This window comes from Acanthochromis polyacanthus, chromosome 2, assembly GCF_021347895.1.
Source record: "Acanthochromis polyacanthus isolate Apoly-LR-REF ecotype Palm Island chromosome 2, KAUST_Apoly_ChrSc, whole genome shotgun sequence".
Classification (NCBI taxonomy): domain Eukaryota; kingdom Metazoa; phylum Chordata; class Actinopteri; family Pomacentridae; genus Acanthochromis; species Acanthochromis polyacanthus.
This window is the reverse complement of record NC_067114.1, coordinates 41,481,357-41,499,385: the sequence shown is the minus strand read 5'-3', so window position 1 is coordinate 41,499,385 and position 18,029 is coordinate 41,481,357. Positions and strand designations below refer to the sequence as shown.

The 18,029-nt window shown below is 39.5% G+C and overlaps 1 protein-coding gene across 1 annotated transcript in view; it reads right to left on the bottom strand.

Moving 5' to 3' along the window:
- LOC110956505 (C-myc promoter-binding protein-like) overlaps positions 1 to 17,245 on the bottom strand; it is a 118,719-nt gene extending 101,474 nt beyond the window's left edge. The window contains 1 exon segment of the mRNA XM_051944946.1: positions 16,955 to 17,245. The gene's annotated coding sequence lies outside the window, so the exon portion shown is untranslated.
- Positions 17,246 to 18,029: the final 784 nt, after the last annotated feature.

Below are 18,029 nucleotides of genomic sequence, written 5' to 3'. Positions count from 1 at the left end.
ACCAGAAACTCGTTTCAGCTTTCCAACTGTCCTTTTAGTTCTTAACAGTCACATGTTCACTCAGGGAAAATAACCACAAAATAAGCTTGTAATTATTATACTGTGATTCATCCAAGCCTTTTTTATACATGTAACATTCAAAAATCCCAAAATAAATCATTTGCAGTAACTAGATTCTGTAAAAATAAAAAAAATTGTAGCTGCCACCAACAATTATGTGACAAAAATCCCAGGACTTTTTGCCACACTGGGCTGAACTGCAGGCTGTATTTACACAGAGCAGATAGGACATGAACGGAAAAACAAATTAAAAATGTAAGCAGTAAATATTTAAAGTATGTAGAGTCACTACTGGCTCTTCCAGTGTTGCTAACACCTGTGGGCCCTTGGAAAGACATTGTACATGTTGATTTGTATTTTTTTGGTCAAATAAGTAATCAACCAAAATCCAACTTTTCTTTTTTATGATTTATGGCACTGTAACTTTGGTATACTTCCAAATAAGACATGGTTGACTTTTCACTGCTTCTAGCCACAGTCAGGCTGTTGCTGGACTTTATTTTGCAGAAACCTGAGCCTATAATAATAAAAAATGTGACCAGAGCAAAAAAACAGCCAGAAACTGAATGGAGTTCAGAGAGCTAAAAGTACTTTGTGCCGTGACTCAGCTGAATGCACAGATTATCTGGTTTTGGTGCAGTCTTTCTTCTCATTCTTTACACTAATCATACAAGCTAGAGAGCGGCGGGAGCCAAAGTAAAATCACCACAGGCCCCGAAACTTTAAACTTGGCCACATGAAGGGGCCTGGTGCCAGAGCCATAGACAAAGCTTCCCAGCCCAAACTCGCTGACTTATAATCACGGTAGGAGCTCAGGGAGGAGTTCGATAAGATGTCCAGACCCAACAGACCTTCAGTCGCTTCCACGGGGGTTTTGTTTAAGCCAACGTGACAGAGGAACCATTTCCAGCTGTCTCAACTTCACAAGAACTGGGGCCAATGAAACTCGCCAAAGGGCCTCTGGTTCTGGGCTCCGACGGGCCAGGTGCTGCTCGGGCCCAGCTGTATAGACATCCAGCAAAGAGACGGCCACAGCAGGGCAGACACGTGGAGGAGGTGAAAAGGAATGTGCTCAAGAACATAAACACAAGTCAGTAGGAAGTCCAGCATCTGCTTCTAGTTAACCCACAGGGGTGGCTGGTTGACTCTCCTTGCTTTTTAATGCCATCAGGTCGAGTAACATCTCAGAGGAAAGATAACCTCTGTGAGAAAATGGAAAAAGTGTAATCGCCACACTTTATTTGTTATTGAACCTACTCAACTAAACGCTATGAGAAAGTCAACTCGAGCTGTTGCACACTTCTGGAAACATTTTTGAGTTTATGCTGATCCTGATGTTGCCATCTCCTCAAACTATCATCAAAAGAATTACAAATACAGACATTAAAAGGAGGCTTAGTACTCACAAAGTAATGAAAAGAATGAAGAAGTAAAACTCTTTTACTGTTCCGACCTCACAAAATGTATTTACTACCAGTCGCTTTGGCAGAAAACCATGTTCATTTTGGCATCACCATGATTGTAATTATGCAGCAGCTTCTGCTAAACATGCACTTAAATTGCCATTACAGTGAATGAGTGTGTGTGCGTATTCAAGAGACATTATGCATAGGAGATAGTTGGAATGCATTAACCTTTGTCAAAAGGCATTGTATTGTTAATTAGGTATGTGCCTATTTGTCACTGTCAGCTTGGTTATTTGTGTGTTCGCATTTATAAGAAGCAGAATTTTCTCATACTCTGAAACTGCAGGGACTAATAAAGTTATCTTACAATGAGGCATCGTTTACTTTATAGTCAGTTCTTCACCTTGTTTTGACCTGCATCTGCGGGACTTTGTTTTGAGTCAAGTGGTGTCAAAAAGTCAGTGAAGCAAAGAAATGTGGAAAATCACAGTTATTAAATGAACATTTACTCTCATGTTTAGTCAAAATGTAGTCAACTCTTTCTACAAGGTTATATACAAGACCAATAGTTGGATAAATGGACAAAAAGCAGACACAAATTAGCTTTGACTTGCTAAAACAGTGGAGGTCGACATTTTAGAGCCTTTTTGCAAGCCAACATCACATTCATAGCTCACCGGAAACACATGATATGTAATAGTTTTACCAGAAATAATTGCACCAAAGAATATTACATGTCAGAGCAGGTTGTTGTATATTCAAATCCAGACTGATCAGACAGCAGGGATGCAGCTGTTACGAAGAGCAGATATGTATGTAAGCAATCAGGTTACAGGCAGATTATAACTTACCTGTACCATAAACGTGGTTTATGAAGGTTTTAACAAATTAAATTGGAGCTTCTTAGATCTTTCTAATATAATCAAGGCAATTACCCATTTCACAGTGCAGCCAGCAAAAGGATAAACTAATATTTTTAGTACTTTCCAGCACCACATAGCAATAATTCCAACTTATATCGTCAGTTAAATGAATGCAACCTGGACATAGAAAACCAAGATAACCAGCTGTTACAGCAATATACAAATGACTACTTGACTGAAATTCATTTCAAGCTAGCGTTATAACTACATGTCTGGTAAATTCTAGCCTTTAGCATATGAATTCACGTGATGCTGATTAAGCCTGTGAGCACCAAGAACATCTCTCTTTTCCGTCAACTACCTATGATTGGTATACCAGAGCTGAAAAGGGGAGCAGCCACGACAAAGAAGGCTACAACGAGTATGGTTGAGAAAAAAACAGGAAGCCTCCAAGAAAAGCTTCTGATTACAGCAGAAGTTCCCAAAAGATGCGATCAATGGCGAGGCATCTATCATTCACACGCATTAGCGGTGTGTATCATTACTCTCACTGTCAGAAAGGGAAGACAAAGGTTTTGCAATGAAGGTTTAACACTTGCTCTTTTTGAGGCAATGAGCTTCGCAGCTACTGCAGCTAGCAACAGTAAAAATGCTTGGCAGAAATCGCACAATGTTGACTGAAAATCATCAAAAAGGAATCAACAACCTCCTGTAATCAGCATTCAGCTTATAGGTATAATGCTGCTCAACAACCATGCCGTAATATTACAAGCAAGAGAATCATTTACAAACATTTATGATGTTTGTAAATGAAAGACTTCCAGTACATTCTAAGGCCTACATTTCAGTAGATAAAATGAAATTGTTGTAAGACTTCAAGGCCTGCGGACACCCTGACAATGCACAGGAAGCAAAATATTTTGACATTTAAACCAGAACAAACAACAGCTGCAGAATAAAGCCTCAAACATTAAAAACAAGGTTGTGAGAGGTGACAGGAGCTGTCACATGAAATCTGTGCAGAAATGTGATTTTCTTCTATTATTTGTGACAGCTGCAGGGTGAATATCTAAAACATGTTCCAATCAGAACCAGAACCTTTCACAAACGATAGCTAAAAGAAAGATTACTGTGACTGTGAACGATGTATTATTGTTTAATTGCAGTTACTTAAAACTCCCTTGGCAACTCTGGTCAAACAGAACATGTTGAGTTGAGATCCAAATGTTGAAATGAAAGAAGTTTTAAGAGATTTGGATAAAGGACTCTTTGCTTTGGCAGATCAATTTCCTTTCTGCTTGTAGAAGGTCGCAGAACTCAGTTTACATTGAATTCATTTCCAGATAAATTTCTGGCTTCATGTACAGCAGCTAGAACAATTTTAGACAGGCTTCAGCATTATATTACTTAACTGTTATGGGAGAGCTGAAACTGTAAGATGAAGGTTGAAGGTTTAAAGAGTAGTAGTTATTACCAACCCTGAACATCGAAGGCTGTTGACACCAAATACATTTACAGCTATATTAAGTCAAGAGAATGGCTTTAGGTAAAGGGTATCAGACAGCACAGAAACTTTCATTTTTCCCTCTTTATTTCCCCTCGAGAGGCTTACAGTCAACACTACTGTCACCTCCTGAATAACTACAGAGAAAGGAGTTTCTCTGCCCGTTCTCAAAAACACAACAACACAAAAACGGTCCCCAGCTTTGTGAAATGCAAAACACAAATGCCTTCAAACAGGCATCAAAGTCTGAGAGAAAATGCTGCTTTAGTCAACGAAGATAACAAAGGTTTAGCTGCAGCTACGGCATTTATTCCCTCCAGAATAATTCTCCTCGACACCAGAATTAAATTTTTGACGTTAAGCACTTGTCAAAGCAAGAGGAGGATGCTCAAGGCCAAGCACTGCGGTTTTATCCACAAACGCTCGCTGCTTAGTTTTACATGAGTGAAGTAACAGGTCATAATGCAGAAAGAAAGATCAGCGGGTAGAAAATGGAAATAGCTCTGTCAAGGTCAGCAATTTGGGCCCTGCTGGGACTAACCTATATCAAGCAGGAATATGCTAATGGAACTGTAAGGAGATTCAATAGAAAAGCCCTGTTGAGCATATAAAGTACCTGCAGAAAGTTTGTATAAAGTCTTGACCTAAATTTCAAAAGGTGTTTTGAGATGCAGCTCAAGTTTAAGACCACCTTTCTCTCTGGGATGAGACTGATGAGTTTGTTGTGGATAATTAAGCACCAACTATGATGGATGGTGAAGGAGCAGTGTGAGTCACAGCAGTGACAGACTCTACCTGCTGGCAGCCGATACTATTAACCTCAATATCTGATTAGACCTCATTAAAAAAAAAAAAAGACAAACACAATAACAAGCCATGAATATGTTGCAGTGTGGACAGAAACTGACTACCAATTTAGAGCTGCACTATTTTTTCCGACACATTATCACCAATTTCCAATATTGATATATGCACATTTTGTTTCCACCACATTTCAGGGTGCATCAGGTTTCTCCTTTAGTGGAATTAACATAGTATGTCTGTTGTTTTAATGATGGTCCACTGGCAGATGCAGATATAAAATATAATGCTTTTTTAAATGTACACATTCTATTTAAAAGTCAAACATACCATATTTATATATATTGTAACATATTCAAACAAAACTGTGACCTTTAGTTATGTCTGTTAATGCTGAGTTTGACTTTATCAGCCGATACCAATGAAACTGTCAATATCATTGTGCATCCCTGACTAAGTCAATGCCAAAACTCTAAAAATGTGACGACATTTTATTTTCTAAGATAATAGACATACTGGCCGCTAACAACAACATGTAGAAACGTAAAGAAAAGTGCAGGTGCAGCAACAGATCGGATGCGATTTGTGGACGAAACACATTCCAACGAGGCTGTACGGACATATTTTAAATGGAAGAAGTAAACACTTCAGACTTATCTCAACAGCTCAAAGACTGACATCCAATTCATGAAAACTATTTTGAAAAATACTCTTTGATGACCCCTGTTTCATGACAAAAACACAACAAAATAAAAAGTAATATTTCAAGACAAAGAACTATGAAAAATTGTTAAAGGGTGAAGACAGAAGGATATACAAGTGAACAATTTGATGGTTTAATGTACCGTAAAACGGGGCTATAAGGGACAGCGGGGTAATAAGGGACATTTTTCCGGAAAATGTTTTAAATGTAATTCTGCGGTTTTTATGTTGAGCAGGATGTGGTTTTGTGTTGTTTTTATCAATTATCCATGAATTCTTAAAGAAATCTAGGTAAAAACCGCAGAATTACACGCATGAAAACACAAGTTTATTTTCTTCATCTGTTGCACACCCAGTAAAGGTTACATTCAACTGAGGCCCAAAGTGTCAGCCATATTCTTTTCCAGAAGGAAGAAAACGTCATTCAAACTCACACTGACAGTTGCATTAAAGCAAATTATAAAAAGCTTTAAACAGTGGACAGTATGGACTGTATAGCTGAGGCCATTACTACACGATTTCCCATAATCCTTCGAACACTGCAAGTGACTGCACTGACTCACACAAGCGACTGGAGCGGTGGATTTCACTAAAGGTACTGCGCTTTTACCAATAAATCTGCAATGAGCTAACATTTTAGCTGAGCCAATTTACCCATCAGCCTCTATTCAATGAATATGGTCCAGAATCTGGTTCCAAAGGTCTGAGCAGCTCAAGCATTTCTCTTGGACATTTTGTTCTGGCATCATGCCTTTTTGGAGCACTTGATGTTCCACTTGGTGAACATCTCTCTGCAGTCTGATCAGCAACAGAGCCTTAGACATTAAATAAAGATATTAGATTTGTGGAGCCTCCTGCACACAGATTTTGAACTCCACCTCCGAGACATTTAAGCTAACACCAGCGAACCGCAATTTAACAGCTGCAGGGTCAAAAAATACCACCTTAGATGCATTTTAAAGGTCATATTTCAGTTTCCAGATCTCAAAGTAAACACTGGAATCAGAATTCCCAGTGTTCAGTCCTATGTGAGGTGTTACCATCAAGGCTGTGTGTACAGTATTAGCACAGTGAAGTGCTAATGCAACACCCTGTGGGAATTAAACATCACGTCTCCAGGAAACCTGATCTCACCGACCTGCCTCGTCTCCCAGCCTGATCTTTTAATTCCCTGGTTGGCAGAAAACTGTTCTCAGGGCTGCAGCTTTGCCTTCAAGTCAAACAAAGTGAATTGCATGAACACAAATTTGTTTGTCAGTGTATGCTCATTGTATTTGCTGCTTGTTAACTCTCTGGCACTTTTGATTTAGTGATGTCTTCAGTCTCTTCTGATAAGCGCTGGTTCCTATGTGAATGACTAGCAGAAAAGGAAGACAGTGGGGAGTAATCCTTTGCCCTTGTGAACCCAACAGACCCCACAGCAGCAGCAGAATAATGTGAGTATCAAACAATTACAGCCTTCACCAGTGGAGCTTTGACTGTTGCAGGCCAACGTCCAACAAAATTTTAGTTAAATCTATTGAACTGAAAGCTTCCTCCAAGTGGAGCAGAGCAGAAAATCAGATTTTAATGTAAATTTGGTTGAGAAAACAGTGTTTGTCTGCTTCAGTGCCTGCAAATGTACACACAAAAAACTCAAAAACTGCTGCACATATGGGGTTTGTTGGGATATTTGAATTGGCTGGCTTTACCCATTGATTCACGGTTGTCTTTTCACATTCTGATTGGGGAAGTTAGCCCAAAAGATTTATTTTTCAGGCCAAGGCCTTCATTCTTGTAAAAAATGAAAACACAAAAACATACCTGAAGAGATGTCAAGCGGATGCCAAAACAACAGTGATATATCCTTAAAGGCATTAGAGGAGATTTAATTTCCTATGACTTTGAACATAGCATGCGCATGCGCACATACAACCTCTCCCTCACCCCCGTCTAACCTCCCCGCTCTTAACATTTACGGAGAAACGCCCCCCTCCAGAAACTTGCGTAGCACTCGTGAAGTTGTCTTTTACGGCTGGGTCCCCCTGGATCTTTAGCTGTCATTATGTAAAAAAAGATTGACAAACTGAGATGGCTAGATGACAGGTCAGAGAATCACCAAAATGGCATGCGCCATGTGGTGTTCCCAGTGTGCCATGATTAACATCTACCAAATGTGGTCAAAAGTGGTCATGAATGCCAAAAAAAATGTATTGATGTTTGTAAATTTCACAGACGAGTTACTGTAGAGCCAAAGTGCTGAAAACCTTGAAGCTGGCTATGATAGAAAGGTGTCAGAACACTCAGTCCATCGCAGCTTGCTGTCTATGAGGCTGCAAACTGTTTAACACTAAAAGCACCTACAAAGGGAACATGAGCATCAGAACGGGAATATGAAGCAATAGTAAAAGGTATCCTGGTCTGATGAACCATAATATTTTATCATGTGAGGAAAAGACAGCAGCAGGAAGAACCAGGGGAAGAGGGCAAGTGTGATTCTTTGAGTCTTGGGTCCGACATTCATGTGGACGTTGCTTTGACACCTATCTAAACACTGGTGCTGACCACATACAGCCAATCAAAAACATTCCCTGATGGCCTCTTTAAGCAGGATAATACACATTTCCAAGCACTGTTCAGGAACGATTTGACAAACAAGACAAAGCATTCAAGGTGTTTACTCAGCCTCCGAATTTCTCAGATCTCAAGCTAATCAATACCAGTGGGATGTGCTGGGAAAACAAGACTGATCCATGGAGGCCCCACCTTGAAGCTTCCAAGACTTAAAGGATCTGCTGCTAACATCTTGGTGCCTGAAATTACAGCACACCTTCAGAGGTCTGTGGAGTCAGAACCGTTTTAGCAGCCAGCATAACATCAGGCAGGTGGTTCTAATGTTGTGGCTAATCAGTGTACATATTCTAGTAACTCCACGCTGAAGTATAAGCTCTTTTTGTGTGAAACTTTAACAATAATTGCAGCTATTCTTGCCTCTTTCCATGTATCCTTTCAGTCCAAGCACCTGTTTACTCCGGTCAGTTCTTGAAATTCCTCCACTAGATGTAATTGTACCAAACTCCATTTATTCAGTTCGCACGTATAGCTGCATCATTTTCCTCTGAGAAAACTCAATAACAGCTGGACCAAGTGAGATGTGTTTTTGTCTGACAGATGACTTTGCCAGGCGCTACAAATCTCACTTTTGATGATGAAACAGGTGCCTAAATTCATTTTGTCTACCATCAGATGCCACCCACCAACTGAGGACGCATGGTGCCTTTCTCCCTGCAGAAAACACTCTGAGCTTACAGCTAATTAGTGTTTGTGGAGGGTATTCCCGGGGAACATGTAATCCTATTCTCAGTTGCTCTGTGTGCACATCTATAGCGGCTTTTCTCTTCGGTACAGCGTCTCCATTTGGATACAGAATACAAAAACCAAGAGCCTTCTGTGCTGTGACCTTTAGGGTGACACAATGTCCTGTTTCTATCAAAGAATTCTTCACATCACACATATCTGCTCTGCTTCCTAAAAGTTCTGCCTTAAAAATACTAAGTTTGTGGAATAATCGACAGAAATGTGTCTGCAGCATTACGTGTCCCAAACTCACAACTTGGTTCTGACCAATTCTTAATTGTGTGTATTTTAAGTGATAAGATCATTTTAATAGTTAATTTTGGTTATGAACTTGTTTCATTTAAGCAATGTTTCCTGTACACAAGTTATTCTTTGATGTATAACAGAATCATTTCAGAATTGTCTGCTTTTAACAGAGAAAAAACTATTCTAACTTCTATTAAGCATAGAATAGCAAGGTGAATAGTTTAATTATCTTTACTGAACCAAAGAAATATGTGACTTTAGCAAAGGGCTCCAATCTGTTGTATATTATCTTGATAAATCAAACAGTTGCTTTGTCTACAAAATGTCAGGAAATGGTGAAAAATGTCAGTCAGGCACAATATGAGGTATTTAAATCTTTTTTTTTGTCCACAACCCAAAGAGATTCAGTTTACTGTCATAAAGGAGGAACAAAACCAGAAAACATTCAAATTCAAGAAGCTAAAATTGCTGTAGCTCTATTTTAGTGGCAGAGCAGAACTAGAACAATAGAATAGAAGTCTGTTATTGTCATTGCAAATTTGTAACAAAATTAATCAAGCTTTTAGTGCACTTTTCCTATATTATGGAATTTTTGGTACCAAAGAGGATTTAGAAAGTGCTAAAATGATAATTACTGAGAATAAAAATTACTATTGCATCTTTAAACCAGTTTTGCGAATTGAGGCTTAATTTAGTCAAGCATATTCAACATTTTTGTTCATCAAATGTTTAGAAATAACAGGGAGAATACATTGATTTCAGTGAAAAAAGTAACAGACTTATAGCCTTTAGTGCACCAGGACCGATCATGATTCATGCCCATTCTGAGACAAAAACCATGTAGTGGGTTGGAACATATGGGAATATATGTCAACAAAAGCTTTAAACACAACAGAGCACCTGTTTCTTCATTATTGATATGCTTAGAGCAAACACAGCCAAAGAAAGCTGCTGGTGAAGCACGTTTTCTTGTATTTCGGCTACATTAAAAGGGTGCTGCATTGCGCCTACATATCTCAGTGAAGTTTAATGACAGAAAATGTTTCCGTGTTATGCATGAGAGAGCAAGAGCTTCTTTATAGACCCACCGTGTTGAATCAGTCAACACTCATGCACAAATCACCAGAGAGACAGAGAGGACAATTTCAACGCTCACAGAAGCGGGAAATAGACCAGAATGCAAAAGAGCATGACTGTCATTTGTTTTCAGTGGTTACATCTCCTGCTCCGCTGCTCTTCTGAGCTGTCACCATCTCCATCACTCCCTCCAACTGCACAGCTGAATCCAAAACGCTGAATAACAGTACAGGGAGATTTAGAGCAGTGTTACTTTGTCTGATTTTGTCCTTATAACTCCTAAACAGTCTCCTCCGGATCAAAGCACACCAACCTGTGGGAAAGACTTTATATTGTTGTCATATCACTACTGTGGGTCAGCTTCTGGGAGGCGATGAGTTTCTCCTTTACAGTCGGTGAATACCAGACCAACTTCACTGTGAATCTGCCCAATGTGTGTCTCCAAAGCTGCAAAATCAATCTGGTATTAATCTCCATCCTGATATTAGTTTCATGCAATTAAATGAACATGATCGACTGCGATACTGACACCTAAAATGCTAATAGAAAACTCGGCTGCATATGAAATCAAGCCCTTCCAAAGCTAACTGCACACCACCAGGGAGCGATTCAGAGATTTTGGCTTCACTTTTGAGGAGTCGTCACACCGCTGCATTAACACTCCTGCAGTGGCAGTCTGAGTAAAAATTTCTGGGATGTTATGGTTGCAATCCGGAGTAGAAGAGTCACATACAGCAGAGAGCAGACGGGCAAAGTCAAATGTTTGGAGCAGATGGTGAAGAGCTGGTCCCTAGAAGCAGATCATCACCATCTGTTGCAGCAGTTTTGAGTTCTTGTTCAGACATAAAGTGAATAGATAGATGTTGACTACCTTGACAGTTTCGGCGAGAGCTCTCGCATTCTTCTTCTTGTTCTCGCCGAAACTGTCAAGGTAATCAACATCTTTCTATTCACTTTATGTCTGAACAAAAGAACTCAAAACTACTGCATCAGTAAGAAGACATGATGAATGTTTTAGAGCTATTAGTAACTGTCGGTTGGCAGGATTTGGTATTTAAGGCAAGCATTGTTAAACATGAACAAATCATATGCAAAGACTGCATGAGACTTGTCTTTGTGCCGCAAAGCAACACAGTCATTAACCACCTGAAAAAACTTCACAATCTGCAGCGCAATGAACACGTGAATGCTAAGAAGAATAACATCGCTGACTCACTGAATCCCCATCCTTGTCCAGCATCAACTCGAATGTTCAAAACAATATCAGCTCTTGTGGTTATGAGCTACAGAATACTGGTTAACCTTCTGAACTCCAAGCAATATATGGCATTTTTCGCTCCTGTAATTGTTTACTCCCTGAGGGCTCATTTTTCACAGCAATATAAAGTCCTCTATGAAAACAGCACAACCATTGCTAGAAGTACAGGAAACTCAAAGTGGCCTATGTGCAGTACAACAAAGTCGTGACAATATAAATCATTCAGCATTTAAAAGAAAAAGTTGAATTTCTTGATTTTTTCACAAAAATTAAAGAAAATAAGGGGATCAACAAGTGTTACCAACACTGGAATGAAATGTTGGCTCGACATACGACAGATATTTTATTACATAGATTCTTTACAATCTTGCACAATTCTGTACATCAATTCTAAACAGACATGTCGATAATGCTGAATGTTTCTTCCAACAACTTGCTGCTTTCTTAACCATGCTGTATTTTCTATTTAAGTATGTTTTACTTTCTTCTCAATCTCTCTTGCCCTCTCATCTCTGCTCTGTGTAAACAAAGTCTGCAATTCAAATAAACAGTCACCGAGTTTTTGTCACATTACTGTTGGTCGCAGCTGAATACGTTACGGCTTCTCAGTTGAGGCAAGAAAGACATTTTTGGGGTGGTTTTTTTTGCAAAAATTGGTTAGAGCAAATAGTTTATCTGAGGCAATGTATTTTGACAGTACATAATAATAATAATGATTTAACAGAGATTATTTTCCTTACAGAACAATATGTTACAGATGAGCAGTTCAAGGACTGTCAGAAAGTTACAAATTTGACCTTTCTTTCTGTTTCTGGCTCTGATAAATGATTTATGTTTGGCATTTTATGAAAACATAATATGCCTTTCTTTTTTATGTAAAGCTGTACTCATAATATGCCTTTCAAACTCTCCATCATGTTTTGGAGATCAGAGGGTTTATATTTTGTGTCTAGGAGATGTATTGTGAATAAGGACTATTCTTCTATTGATGCAAGTCTTTGGACAATAGCACAAATGAAGTGCAATATGAAGGATAAAGTGGTGTGGTGTTTAAATGTAAAACTGCAATAAAAATTATTCTGTCTCTAAAAATCAATGAATAATCAGGGGAAAAAAACAGCTGTGTCCTTAATATTGATCAAAACAATCCTGATTATTATTTTGAGTATAACTGTGTAGAATTAGAGACAGTTTCTGGTCCAAAAACAACATAAATTCTTTGAAAAAGCTGAACGTATTTAGAGCTACATTCTGAAATCGACGGCTCTGTGAAACAGACCATTTTCCCACTTTGTGTTTACTGAATTACGCAAAATGGGAAAAACATGAACCCTATGCCTCGGGTATTAAAAGCATCACTGCCACAAGAGGAACATACAGCGTCACTTATAGATGGACAGCCGGCTATAACCCTGGTGTGAGGATAAGGGAAGCCAGGGTTACCTGAAGGTTTCGATCCGCTAAGCAGACACCGTCTAGCTTTTAATCTTTTACTCACTGCTGTAAATCGTGTACGAGACTGCGCAGCTCAGTCTAGCAGCCTGTGCAATCAGTCGGTGCCTTTTGGCTTCTTTTTTCTATGCCAGACATTTTAAGTATGACTTCTTTTTCCTCTCTGGCATTCCTAAAGGTCGCCCTCCTGCCCTCTGAACATGAACAGATGAGGCAATAAGTCGGAACATAAACATCCTGTCCATCATGTGCACAAGAACAGAATCGATGTCGTGAAAGGTGAAGAGGCTACACACTTGAACGAAAATCCCTCCCAAAAAGGCAGAGCAGGCAGAGGATTTACGGGTTTACAGAGTAGGGTACCTTTCTGGTATGTGGAGCTGAGGTTTTCAAATGACAGGCTCGAGGGTATTTCTGTCACATGTATGATTTGACTAGACTTGTCTATCCCATGCGACACAAGCAAGCGATGCAAGGGGAATTTCTGGGGGAAGTAAATCTCCACAAAGTCAAACCATGACAGCACAGGCGTAGATTTAAGGGGGAGACACGGGGGACACGTCACAGATAAAACAACCTCACATGAGCAAAAAGTTTTGAACATGATCTATTGGAGAAAGGACAGAAGAGTGAATCATGCATATATGTGAGTTGATGCTGCAGTTGATCCACAAGAGAATACATATTTGAAAGCAAAAAAAATCCTCCCTACTGCATAACATTCTTTTACATTTCAAATTGTCACCTAGTGCCTGAAGTGTGTTTTCTTTGTGGTGTTTAGGGGTAGAGAAAAAGGAGAATTTAACATGAAGCTGGAACAGCAGAATAACTACAAGATCCACCTAATGAGGTCAGGAGTGCATGCTGGGACATTGCTAAAACTTCTGTAAGCTCACGTTGAATAGAACAGCAGATATTTATGATGCTCAATGTGGACCTGAGAGGGAGGCAAATGTTAGAAATGGTAGGATGGCATATAAATGACACAGACGTGATTTGCTGTGATTTAAAGCAGAGATATATTAAATGAGAGTTCAAAGTTTCATAAATGCAATTCGTAAACATGCCAAGGAAAGATAAGTAGAAGGGCTGTTTGTATACACTGCTAGCGGCATAGTTTGTATTTTTCTTTGTTTAGGGCAAATAAATCATGGATGCAGAGGCGTAGATTTTAGGGGGAATGCAGGGGATGCGTCCCACTCATAAAACCACTAAATCCAATGAGGAAAACTTAATTACATACATATGCTTACCATTATACTTTCAATCATCCCCTGGTGTCTGAGTTTTGTGTTTTCTTTTACATAACTAAAGACATTTCCACCATAATCTGAAGCAGAAAAAGTAGAAATTGGTGCATAATAATTCATCAGAATGCAGGAATTTAAGGATTCAATGCTCAGAATCTCCTAAGGGAGGACACCTGCTTCACGTGGACTCCCTTGATGCTCAAATAAAATCTATGTCCGTGGTAGCTGTCACTGCTGCTCAAGTCAGACGTCTCCTGTCAGACATCAGACGGAGCAGGATTACTTCAGGTGGTTTGTCCCGGGTTGTTCCTGCAGCTCAGTTTCCACACCTTAACCTGACATACCTGCAGCATTTGCACAATATCACTGAGCCCATTCCCAACCAGACACATTAGCACGGACATAGTTTTAGCTTAACACTGAGAGAGACACATTAAGCAGGGGTCTGGGCATCCTCCACCAGAGGATTCTGAGCATCAAACCCCTGATTACCTGCATTCTGATTGGAGCTGCAACAATTCATCGGTTCATTGTCAATTAGTAAGTTAATTTGCAACTATTTTGATCAGTCTGATTCATAGAATAAGTCAAGATTCTCTGATTCCAGCTTCGTAAATACGAATAGGTTTCTTTACTTCTCAACGACAGCAAATTGAATATGTTTGGGTTGTGGACAAAAAGAGACATTTGAGCATTTTAGGACCAAACAACTCATCAAATAATTGAGAAAATACTCATCATATAACTCACAATTACAATAATAATTAGCTGCACCCCCAATTCGGAAGATCTGTGCCTTCTGTGCATCAACTGATGATGAAAATGTCTTTATTTACATAAGAGAAAACAAAAAATTCATTCACCTTGGCCAAATATTATAGAAAATGCACATTTTCTCAACATTAACCCAGATACTCCTGTCTGAAATCTTCCCCTATGCACAGTAGTAACACTTTCAAGGCTACATAAGCATGCACTCAACAACCTTTCCTAGAGCTGAACACCATTTTTGCCTCACATCACCAGACAGAGCATTAAAACCTCCAACTGCACAGTAAGTCGTTTCAGCATTGACGTTGCACATCCTCAACAGTCAGGCAAAGTCCGACAAATTACCTCACACCACAACATTTTTTGCTGCTTGAAACAAAAAAAGGAAAGTCTCATTCTCCTTTTGCATGACTACTCCAAAAGAGAAACCATAATTTACTCTGATTTAAGGGTTCCTGGACGGCTGTTAGACTTTATTTACAAGACAAGGAGTTTGTTGACCTGCAGCCTCCACATGCACACAGCAAAATCAGCAAGGAGCAGAAACAGTAAATATGAAGATTTGGTTGCAGCAAGAGGTCAGTTGAAGAAAATATTTCAGCTACAGAAAAGATGACGTTGACCAAAAACAGGTTCTCTGTTCATTGACCAGCACCACAAAGCTCTGTGCCAGAGTTATCCAAAGCACAAAAAACTATGCCAGTGTTACATCACATGAGAACGGTTACAAACAGCTTTTAAAAACATAATTTTTATTTCCTATGCAGATACACTCCCTATAATATCACCTCAATCATTCTGGATTGAGTATTTCTTTCCAAATACAGTCATGCTTGGGGAAGATCCTGCATTTTCTCATCTAGCAGCATATACCACAAAAAAACTAAATGTCACAATGTTAGTTTTTCCCCATATTGTGCATCTCTACTGCATAATCATGCACCCAACACCCTGAAGTCTCTTTTTGCTTCAAAAGACCAGACAGAGCTTTAAAAAGTACGACTGCACCACATCTCGCCTCAGCATCGACGTCACCGTGTGGACATTAACAACATTCAGGTAAATTATTGCACGCTACATTTTTTCATTTTTTGTAACTTATTGAAAAGAGGAGTCATATGTTCTTGGATACTCTGATTGTTTAACTTTAATTACAAGACAACGGGTTTGTTGATATGTCGCCTCCACAACAAAATCAGTGAGGAGCAAAAATGGAAAAATTTAGTTGCAGAAAGAGGTCAGCTGATGGGAATATTTCAGCTACAGAAAATATGACATTGAGCAAAGACAAGCTCTCAGTAGCAGCATTTGTTGATCAGCACCAGAAAGCAAAATCCGATCTGAATGCTATCCAAAGCAAAGAAGAAAAATCTATGCCAGTGTTACATCACATGAGAAAGGCTACAAACAGCTTTTTTAAACATTTATTTTTACTTCCTATGCAGATACACCCCTCTTCAAAATCATCTCAGTCATTCTAGATTGAATAATTCTTTCCAAATACTGCCATGTAAGTCAGCTGGGGTACAAGCCTGCATCTTATTTTTTATACCAGAGGAAAAACTCCATTTCACAATGGTAGATTTTTCCAGTATTGTGCAGCTATACTCCATAAGCATGCACTCACCAGACTGAACTCTCTTGCTGCTTCCCACCACCAGGCAGAGCTTTAAAAGCCCCTTGAAAACCCACTGACCTACCCTCCAGTGTGGGCTGCAAATCCTCCACACAGCACCTGAAATGACTCTCCTTGCACCTCCTGTGCCTTCTGCCTAAAAGCAACGTTAAATCCCAGGCGCTTTTCTCATACAAAAGTACCAAGAGAACAACCTAAAATACCCCCCAGGCACACTGGTAGTGTTTGGGGTTATTTTTAGCTCGCCAGCAGGGTAAAACAGACATATCAGCGGCTGACCTGCGCTTTAATGAGGGTTGACTGACTGGAATACTAAAATATTCACGAATTAGCTTTGATTGCAAACAACCTGTGGCACATTTTTACTGAGCTTCGTGAGGAGGACAGAAAAAAAAAAAGCATGAGAGGCTCCAGCGCTGTGACGGTGGAAATGTCATCTAAACAAATAAAACAGAAAACAAATAAAAAACAATCAGGAGTGAGGTGACGGAGCTAGCATGAGGGATTTCTAGCTTGTCGTAGTTAGCAGCTGTTAGGTAAATCCCTCACCGGCTGATCAGTCCCTGTGAACGGTTCATCATTTCGCACTTACCCTGCTTGTGAACGTCAAATCGGTCCTCAAACACACACACAACTTCGGCCGGTGTCCGTCGTCTACCGGTGCTGTTGCATTACCGACACGATGAAGTGTCGGGTGTCGTCGCTGTTTGTTGACGTTAATTTGTGTGTTTCTTTTTTCTCTGTCCTCAACCGGAGCCGAACCGTTAGCCGTCCAACAGACCGCGCGAGGCTGCTGCTGCTGCTTCTTCTGTCAGTCAGTGTGCCGAGCCGGCTGTCCGCTCCGCCGCCATCTTGGTTGTGATGGGAATCCGCCGACACACACACACACACGCACACACGCATGGTGGTGTTTCCATCACTTCAGAGGACATCTCATTGACTTCCATTCATTCCCTGCAAACTCCAACTGGAACCACAACAGTCTGACCCCGGTATCAACCCTTTCACTACTCTACCACAGTGTAAATATTACCATAGGCCTATTAATTTAAAAAAAAAAAACATATTAATACAATTAGTTGTGACATATTGAAAAGGAACATCTTTCTCTTCGACCCTGGTCAGGAGTAATCTTACCTCAGAAATCATTTTGAGTTATGCAAACTCTTTACTTATGTATATGAAAAAAAAATCTAAATTTGATGTTGTTCTTAACTGTAAAGCAATCACTAACATTTAAATTGAAAAAAATCAAATTAGCAATCACCAGGGAGGCCTAGCCTATAAATTCAAGCTAACTAGCAAGTGTGTCCGCAAGATACTTTAGCATGACGTTATTGTTTTATAATAAAGTTAGCTAGGTAGCTAGTGCAGCAGAAAGCTAAGATAGCATAAAATGATTTATTTAATACATATTGTTTAACGTAAAATCGGCTCGTTTGATAGGTAGTTAGTGATATAGCAAGCTAATATAGCATGATAGTAGTAGTTCAACACGAAGTCACCTAATTAGCTAGTTCAGTTCTTTATATATGAATATAGGTCAAAAAGAAAGACAAAATGACAAAAAAGGGACAAAAAATTACAGCAAAGTAATCTTTAAAAAATAGGAAAGGACCACAGAGGAAAAATAACAAAATGATGGCAAACAGATGAAAAATTACAAG